Raw genomic sequence first — 9,891 nt, forward strand, 5'->3', positions numbered from 1 at the left:
GAGTCCATGAGCCACAACTGCTGAAGCCTGCGTGCCCTCGACCTTGTGCTCCACAACAACGGAAGCCACCACAATAAGAAAAGCCTACACACTGCAACTAGAGAGTAGCCCCCACTTGTCACAACGTCGTTGCTGTGTGTGGCAATAAAGACTCCGCACAGCCATAAATAAGTATTACAAAAAAAAAAAAACCTAAGCAAGTCACTTCATCTCTCTGATCCTCAACCATGTCATCTGTGCAATGGGCGTGTTGCTGGTAGTGGTGATCGCAGGCAGACATCCAGTGGAAAGTGAAGCATCTAAGCCTTCATCTGAAAAGCGAAGCCCATGTGTCAGGTGGACCTGAGGAAATGATTCCTTCCCTCCAACTCCACCAGAGGCTGCCACCCAGTGACAAGCATCCTGGGCTTTCCCCTGTAGACGTCTTGGTATGTCCAGATGTCCGCTGTCCACTAGAGTGGAGACATTTGGACAAATCCCCGAGCCCGCCCGACCTCCACTCTCTAATCTGACTGCTGTCGGGTCATAAGGATAATGTCAAGCACCGACTCCTTCAGAAAACGAGGGGGCTTCGCCTGGGAAAGGGCAGCCCTTCCTACCCCATGCCCCTGCTTCCTCTCTTCCAGGTTCACGTCTGCATGCTAGAGGTCACAAACCAAACAGTCGGAGACACACACAGGATGACCAACTCAGCCTGGCTTGCCCAGACTTCCCTGGTTTTCGTTCTGAAAGTCCCCCATCCCAGGAAATCCCTCGGTCTTGGACAAGCACGAAAGCTGGACACACGATCAGCCCACATCTGTAGTGCGTGAGTGGGTGAGGCTGGCCGGAGATTGCTTCAGCGATTGACAGCCCTCCTAGACCCCGAGGAGAGTCATCGGCAAGTCACACAGCTAATTAACTACCCCAGGCCATCCTGGGGTGGTCTCTAATTCTGACCCTTTCCCTCTATTGGAATTAGACACGCAAGCCCTCTGCCACACGTCTGCAGCGCCTCCCATTATGGACAGAGAATATCCCCGTCCATGATGGGGTGCCATCTCTGAGTGAAGACACCAGAGGAGGGGGACTTCCGTGCTTGTCCTTTGTTAAAGCTCGACACTTCCACTGTAGGGGCCGTGGGTTTGATTTCTGGTCAGGGAACTAAGATCCCACATGCCACACCATGCGGCCAGTAGGTAAATAAAATTAAATTACTTTATATTAAAAGAAAACTTAAATGTGTGTACCTTAAAAAAAAAAAAAAACATACAAAGGAACCAGGTATCTCCATGTGACCTTCTTGGTTTCTGCCGTTGGCCACGATACCTGGAACGAGACTGAACTTAGTCTGCAGCCTAAAGCAGGACTCCACAGCTGACCTGCAGAGCTGTGAGTGAGGAAAGTGAGAATTTGCAATTAAAAGTCATGGAGGTTTTGAGGATTTTGTTAGGCAGCAAAAACTGACTGTTCTAGGCTTTATCTCTTAACATCTTGGAGTCCATTTCGTTAGATGTTCTTTGTACCAGTTTGACACAGAATAGGCTACTTTCCATACTTGGCTTTATCATCTGTACAAGGGGATAACAGCAGGGCTTCCCTCCCACGGAGGTTGGAAGGACTCAAGAAGGTCATGGGTCCAGTTCATACAGTAGGCCCTAAATAAAACGGGTTTTATTAGAGAAGTATAATTTTTTCAGCACTCACTTGCTGACCATATATTTACCAGCATTCTGTTAGCCTCTCTGACAAGAATTTTAGAGGAGGAAACAGAGAAGGCCAACCTCCCCCATTTTTTCCATTTTCCAACAGGAGTAGAAAAGGATCAGAGGCAGAGGGATGGAGGATATGACCTCTTTTCTAACATCCAGGCCATGGGGCTGAATTATCTGTATGGTGGGGGCATGTCTGTGGATTAGGACACCTAAGGGTCTCTAATGAACAAGGATTTCAACTGTAATAAGGCCACCCTCCAGTAGCCTTCCCCGAGGAGAGCCAGGATTATGTAGGGAATGTAATCGGCAAAAAGCCCAGAGGTGGGGAACAGCTACCCAGATGGAAGCAGGACTGAGCTGGGCGGGCTTCTGTTCCACTTTCCCAGGCAAATTCCACTTGGGCTCATCTCAGAGTGAGAGGAAGCTCAGGGGCTGTCCTGCCGCGTTCCAGGCTAGGAGGGGAGGGATGGGGCTGGGGGATGGGGCAGCTGGGCTGCAGCAAGTGTGCGCTCCTTTGATTCCCCAGGAAAAGGGGCCAAGGCGACCCCGTGGCTCCCAACCAGCTGCCTTGGCACTTTGGAGTGGAAAAAATGAGGCCGCCAGGCTTCAACCCCCTCAACTCCCTGCTGCCCTGTCTGAGCGCCAGCCTGACCCAGAAGATAAGGAGAAAAAAGACCCGTGTTGGTCGGATCCACAGACGGACCTCAGGTGCGGGCCCTCCTGCCACCTGCAGCGCCCGGAGAGCCTCCGGACCTCTGTTTTCTCCTGTTAAAAAGGGGACAGCGGTCAAAACTACTCTGTTTATGTCTCAGAAGAGTTGAAAGGACCCAATAAAAGGGTGGGAGTAGGAAAATGGTTGCAGAAGCGAACATATTCCCCTCCTCCTTCTAGAAATTATACCAAAGTATCAAAGAGAAGGAAAAGAAAAAAACCCCCACAAACTCCATTTTTAGGAAAACCATATTCCCAGGCAGCTCAAATGGTAAAGAATATGCCCACAATGTGGGAGACCCAAGTTTGATCCCTGGGTCGGGAAGATCCCCTGGAGAAGGGAATGCAACTCACTCCAATATTCTTGCCTGGAGAAGCCCATGGACAGAGGGGCCTGGAGGGCTACAGTTTATGGCTCGCAAAGGATCAGACACGTCTGAGTGGCTAAGACACGCAGAAGAGAGTTATAACTCATGGCTTCAGACTATGTGTGACATTTCCAAAAGCGGCTTTGAAATGAGACGGCAAATCTCAGAAAGTATCAGCAAAGATGTACTTTCTGGGGAGGAGTGTTTATCTTGAAATGAAAAACTGGATTCTTTATTTATAAAACTGAAGGTAGAACCAGGGTGAATAGCGGAAGCCCTCTTGAACCTGATTTGATTCTGAGAAACAGAGATGATGTAACAAAGAATTAGAGAAAGGAGACATATTTTCAGGGAACAGTGTGTCTCTTTGACAGAGAGGAGATAATCTTTTAGTTATGAAGTCCAAGAAAGTACCCTCCTTCTTCCCATAGAGACAGTCAGTAAATTCCTGACCCAGGAAAACCAAGCCCTTTCAATGACATATTAAAAAAAAGACAAGTGTAAAAGCCTTGATACCATGATATTATAATAAACTATGCAGAAAAGAGCATAAAAATCTATCACAAATGAAAAACGTTAGCACAGAGAAGATGAAAATTATATCCAAATAATTTTGGCATGAATTAAAAAATTGAATGAGCAATTACCTCTATGAAGGAAAACAATAAAACAGATATAATTGAACGACTCAGGAAGAAGCTGGCAGGCAAAAGGAGGTAATGAATGTGAGCTGGCAGAGCTCAAGAGAGAAACAGAAGGGAGAAAACTATGGAAGTGAGACAGACTTGGAAAGAGCACGAAGGAGGACAGACTTTGCAGAAAATACATTGAGGGACATGGATGACAGAGGGGAGAAAAGGGAAAAATGAAAAAGAAGGAAAAAAAGCGGTAGAAAGACTAGAAAGGAAATGATAGGTAAGGGAGAGCCAATGTGTGCCTAATTGGAGACTTCAGTGGAGAAACACAAATATATAAATCTGATTCAAGAAAATTTGACATAAAAGAAGCCTCACATTTGCTCACTGAAAGGTGACATTATGTGCCAAGGAAAATGACCAGAATAGCTGACACTAAACTACAGGCTAGTAAACTTATTTTACATTAAAGATAAAGAAAGAATCCTTTAGCCAACCAGGCAAACAAAACCAGATGGTCTCATTTACAATATCAGGGAGCCGGAGTGCGGAATTCAATGCTGATACATCAAGTGATTATACTACAAGGGTATTTAACAGCACAAAAGTAAGCAGTAAAAAAGATCGACTGAAATTAGAAAATGGAGGGAAAGAGAAGGGAGGATAAGAAAATGTAATTTTATGAGAGGGAACTAATAGACACTGTCATAAAAAATAAAGGATTAAAGATATATGCATAAAGTTAAACAATAGACAAAAACAAAAACAGGCAAAAACTTTCCTAAATATTGGAAGAACTACGTACAAAAACCAAAGCAAATTTTTAAAAAGCAGACATCATAGTGGAATACTTTTAACTATTCTCCCAACCCCCACCAAAAAAAAAAAAAAAAAAACCCAAAATGGAAGAATTCTGACTAACTGTACCACTATAGCAATTAATGGACTTCTCTGGTAGTCCAGTGGTTAAAACTCTGTACCTCCAATGCAGGGGGGCAAGGGTTCGATCCCTGGTTGGGGAACTAAGATCCTACACAGACCCTAATGCCGGGAAGGCAGGAGGGCAGGAGGAGAAGTGGGCAACAGATGGTTGGATGGCATCACCAGCTCAATGGACGTGAGTTTGCGCAAACTCTGGGAGATGGTGAAGGACAGGGAAGCCTGGTATGCTACAGACTGTAGGGTCACATGAGTTGGACACGACTTAGCCACCAAACAATAACGACATAGCGATAAATACAAATGCGCTTAGTTGTGGAAAGAAAGAACATTTTAGGATTGAATCACAAAACAGAACCTGATTTGATGTTGTATACAAGACAGTCACGAAAATAAGAGACTGAGAAACATTAAACATGATGCAGGAGAGGTAGAATATATCGGACAAATGCAACCAAAATGGAGGGAGAAATTCAGTCTTCTATGAGATGAAATTAGAGGAGGAAAGTAGTAAACAAGATGAAGAAGAGCTCTGTCTAGTGCTAAGGGTTCAATTGTCGTTAAAGATAAGAAGATGTGAGTAACTATGTACCAAATAACCCTAAAGTTAGTCATTTAAGAATTTAAGGCACTTCTCTCAGCCTTGGACAGACCAAGAAGACAGAAAATAAACACAGAGAAGGCAAAAATAATGAACATGTATTAGATTACAAAGACAGCTTCAATAATTTTTTTAAGTGAAATAGTACAAATGATACTCTCAGGTCACAACGCAATAAGGTTAGAAAAAAGTAATACACTGATTTAAGAGCTGAAAGAAAGCTGAGCGCTGAAGAATTGATGCTTTTGAACTGTGGTGTTGGAGAAGACTCTTGAGAGTCCCTTTTACTGAAAGGAGATCAAACCAATCCATCCTAAAGGAAATCAGTCCTGAATATTCATTGGAAGGAGTGATGCTGAAGCTGAAGCTCCAATACTTTGGCCGCCTGATGCGAAGAACTGACTCATTGGGAAAGACCCTGATTCTGGGAAAGATTGAAGGTGGGAGGAGAACGGGATGGCAGAGATGAGATGGTTGGATGGCATCACCGACTCGATGGACATGGGTTTGAGTAAACTCTGGGAGTTGGTGATGGGCAGGGAGGCCTGGCGTGCTGCAGTCCATGGGGTCGCCAAGAGTCAGACACGACTGAGTAATTGAACTGATTCACCTTGAAATGTTTTAAACTATCCCTTATCTGTTTAATGAAAGAGGAAATAAACCCAATTTTGAAGAATTATCAAAACAATGATGATAGAAGTTCTATACATCAAAACCTGGGAGATTCATCTAAAGCAATATTCAGCCATAAATATCCTTATTAGCCTTGGCTCAGAGGGTAAAGAATCTGCCTGCAGTGCAGGAGACCTGGGCTCAATCCCTAGGTTGGGAAGATCCCCTGGAGAAGTAAATGGCAACCCATCCCAGTATTCTTGCCCGGAGAATTCCATGGACAGAGGAGCCTGGCAGGCTACCATCCATGGAGTCGCAAAGAGTTGGACGTGACTGAGTGACTAACACTTTCATTTTATCACTAAAAAAAGAAAATGAAGAAACTGAATTAAGCATTTGACTCAAAAAGTTTTATGAAAAGGAATGACTGAACAAAACAAATGGAAGGAAAACAAAAGTAACTAATATGAATAAAACAGAAATCGTGGAGATGCAAAATAGAAAAAAAAAAGGAAAATAAATAAATCCCCAAAGCTGGCTCTTTTGATGATGGCAGGGAATGGAGGCAACAACAATAAAACAGATAAACCATTAGTTCACATGATCCAGGAAAAATGGACAAAGTGTAAGTATGTGGAATAAGACATGATAAGGAGAGAATTAACCACAGGGGGGGAAAAAGAGAAAAAAGGATCACAAGAGTCTATTTTGTTTACCTCTATATACTTAAATTTGAAAATATGGATGAAAGGGATAATTTGTCAGGAAAATACAATTTACTACTTGGCTTCAGAACAAACACAGAAAACAGACAGAGTTCCATAGACTTGCTTCTCCAACTTTAATGGGCTCACAAAGCCCCTGAAGTTTTTTTTTTTTAAATTCTCAGTGCTGCTGTTTTACTCTTTGGCATGCAGGATTTTAGTTCCCTGACCAGGGATTGAACCCGTGCCGCCTGCAGTGGAAGTGTGGAGTCTTAACTACTGGGCCAACAGGGAAGTCCCTCACCCAAAGTTCTTATTCACGTTCGGACTCTGGTTCTGGGATTTTGCCTGAGATCCTGAACTCTATAAAGTCCTGAGATGCTCTTGCTACATTTGATAAGTGTCAAGGCCATAGAAGAAATAGAGAAGGCTGACAAAAATCTGCCCACAGAAAAACCTATCTTATGAATTGTGCAGTCAAATTCTATGAAACTTTTAAAGACTAGATCATTCTGAAACGGAGCAGGACCCTGCAGTCCTTGCCCTCTTCACCGTGTTCTCTGCCTGTCTTTTGCCAGTGGAAAACTTGAGTCAAAGAACAAGTTTAATGAAGGAAATGAGAACATACAAAAACAAAGGAAAACAGTGAAAGGAAACCAAATGATAATGATGTAGTCATTAAGCACAGTCAGGGACCTTTAGTTCCTTCTCAAGGACTATAGATAATGTTCTGAGCCATATCCTGTGAGCCGTGTTATAGATACTGAAACCCCAGGTGGGGGAACTTAACCACACGATGACCAGACTGGACCCGGGACACGAGCCGCCACAATTCCAAGCACTGGCCGCAAAGAAATGGGAGCAAGTGGACCCTGGAGCTGAAGATTAACTGGACCTAAAACAAACAAGATGACGCTGGTCAGACCACCGTTGACCAATTTGAAGATGACTGTCAGAGATCTCTGTGCTGTTTCTGCATGTAGCCCCCCACCACCACCATTTCTGTCTATAAAAGTTCTTGCTCCTCTGGTTGCCAGTAGGAGAGAGTCGGCGTTTGGACAGACGTCCGCCACCCTACTCCCCAACCCTCAGTCACCGGCATCTGATATAAAGCAAACTTTCCTTTCCACCAACCTGGCTTGTTTATGGGCTTTTGAGCAGGGAGCAGTCGGACCCAGGACACTCTTTAGGTAACAGTTCTTTTTTTTTTTTTTTTTTGGTAACAGTTCTAAGGCAGTAAAATTGTTTGAGGGCAAGGCAAAGAAAGAAAACTTTACAATTATTTTATGAGGCAGATATCATGTTGATACTCAAGCCTGACAAGAACTGCACAGAGTAACAAATTTCACTTGTGGGTAATAACGCAAAAATTCTAGTTTTTCAACTTTTCCATTGACGTATAGTTGATTTACAGTGTTGTACCAACCTCTGCTGTACATAAAAGTGCCTTAGTTATACACATGTAGGCATTCTGCTTTTATATTCTTTTTATTAAGGTTTATCACAGGATATTGAACATAGCTCCCTGTAATGCAAAAATTCTAAAGAAAATTTTAGTAAACAGAACCATAAGCACAGTAAAAAAGAAAAATACATCATGACCAAGTGGGTTTTATTCTAGGAATGCAAAGCTAGTTCAATATTAGAAAACCTATTAATGTAATTCATGAGGAGAAAGGTCATATGGTTTTTCTTAGGGCTCAAAGGGCATTTGGGAAAGTTCGACATCCATTCTTTATAAATACTCACATACGTATTCAATAAAAATTCATGGATACTCAGTAAACTAGAAATGGATATTTACCTCTTAACATGGTAAAATATATTGGAATACATCATGCTTATTGGAAAAACCCTTGGGGCATTTCCACTAGAGGACCAAGACAAGAATGTCCATTTTCACTGCTGTAGTTTAACCTGGAACTGCATGTTTAAGATAGTATTGGAAGTGCTAATCAGTACAGATGTGTGTTGTGCTCAGTCACTCTAGTCGTGTCCGACTCTTTGAGACCTCCATCGACCGTAGCCTGCCAGGCTTCTCTGTCCGTGGGGTTTTCCAGGCAAGAATACTGGAGTGGGTTGCCATTTCCTCCTCCAGTGTAACCACCTAGGGGTAGTTAAAAAACATTTCAAGTATCTAACCCAGGGATAGTTATTTAGCCTTTGAAAAACTGGTCAGTCCACAAATCCAGAAGTGGCTATCAAAAGCCCTTCAAATATCAGCTCTTCCCAGCAGACATTAGCAGTAACGAGTTTGGGAACAAACATAAAGGAGATGTAAGTGGAGTTCAAGGTATGTGTCTTAGCTAAAAATATTGTAAAGCTCCTGCACACTGGGGTGAAAAGGGTTTAGGAATCTAGCTGGGCCAGTAACCTATTCTCATGCATTCTCATGGCATTCTTGGTATAGGACTAAAATTCAGTCCTTGTTCCAGGCACTAAGTTATCAGCTGATTCTACCACCTAATTCCACCCAATCTGAAGGTTAGCTGAATCTTCTCACCCACATCACATCTGAATTGAGTGTTTCTGCCAGTTGGAAGACTGTGGGTTCCAGTCCCATCAGTACAAATGGATGACATAAAATTGTCAGTATTACACATCATGAAATGACTCTGTGTGTAGGAGACACAAGATAATTCAGGAAGGTGTTCAGATACAAAATTAATGTGTATAAATCAGTAGCTTTCCTATATTCCAGCAACCATCAGTTGGAAGATATACCGAAAGGAAAGTTCCCATCTACAATAATAAAACTAAGATTGAATGTCATTGCTGTTGTTCAGTTATGTCTGACTCTTTGTGACCCCGTGGACAGCAGCTGCTCAGACGCACGCCCACTGAGCTGATGATGCCATTCAGCCATCTCATCCCCCTGTCATCCCCTTCTCTCTTTCACCTTCAATCTTTTCCAGCATCAGGGTCTTTTCCAAAGAGGTGGCTAAAGTATTGGAGCTTCAGCTTCAGCACCAGAACTTCCAGTGAATATTCAGGGTTGATTTCCTTTAACTGACTGGTTTGATCTCCTTGCTGTCCAAGGGACTCTCAAGAGTCTTCTCCAACACCACAATTCGAAAACATCAATTCTTCAGTGCTCAGCCTTCTTTATGGTCCAACTCTCATAACTGTACATGACTACTGGAAAAACCAAACCTAGGAATAAAATTAAACAAAAGATGAGTAAGACCTACCCAAGAAAACCTGAATTCACTATGGAATAACCCAAAACATAGTTGACAAGTGGAAAGGTACACCATGAGCTCAGATAGCAAGTTTCATCATGCAAACAATGTCTGTTATCCCTAAATTGATTTATAAATCCTTGTTATTATAATAAAAGTACCGTCAGCCTTTTAACCAGAGAAACTAATTTTAAGATTAATCCTATGAAAAATTAAGCAATTGAAAATATCCAAGAAATCTCTGGAAGAGAGGGGACCAGCATTATCAGAATGTTAAACCATGTCATAAAATCTCAGTAATTCAGACACTGTGGTACTGGGCTGTCTTGGTAGATTAATGGAACAAAACTGAAAGCCCAGAACTAGATCGAATCCTTTCAGGAATTTAGGATGTGATAAAGTTAATGCGGCAGGTTGTATTATCTTGGTTTTCTTTTTGTGACTA

This window comes from Cervus elaphus, chromosome 23 (genome assembly GCF_910594005.1).
Source record: "Cervus elaphus chromosome 23, mCerEla1.1, whole genome shotgun sequence".
Lineage (NCBI taxonomy): Eukaryota > Metazoa > Chordata > Mammalia > Artiodactyla > Cervidae > Cervus > Cervus elaphus.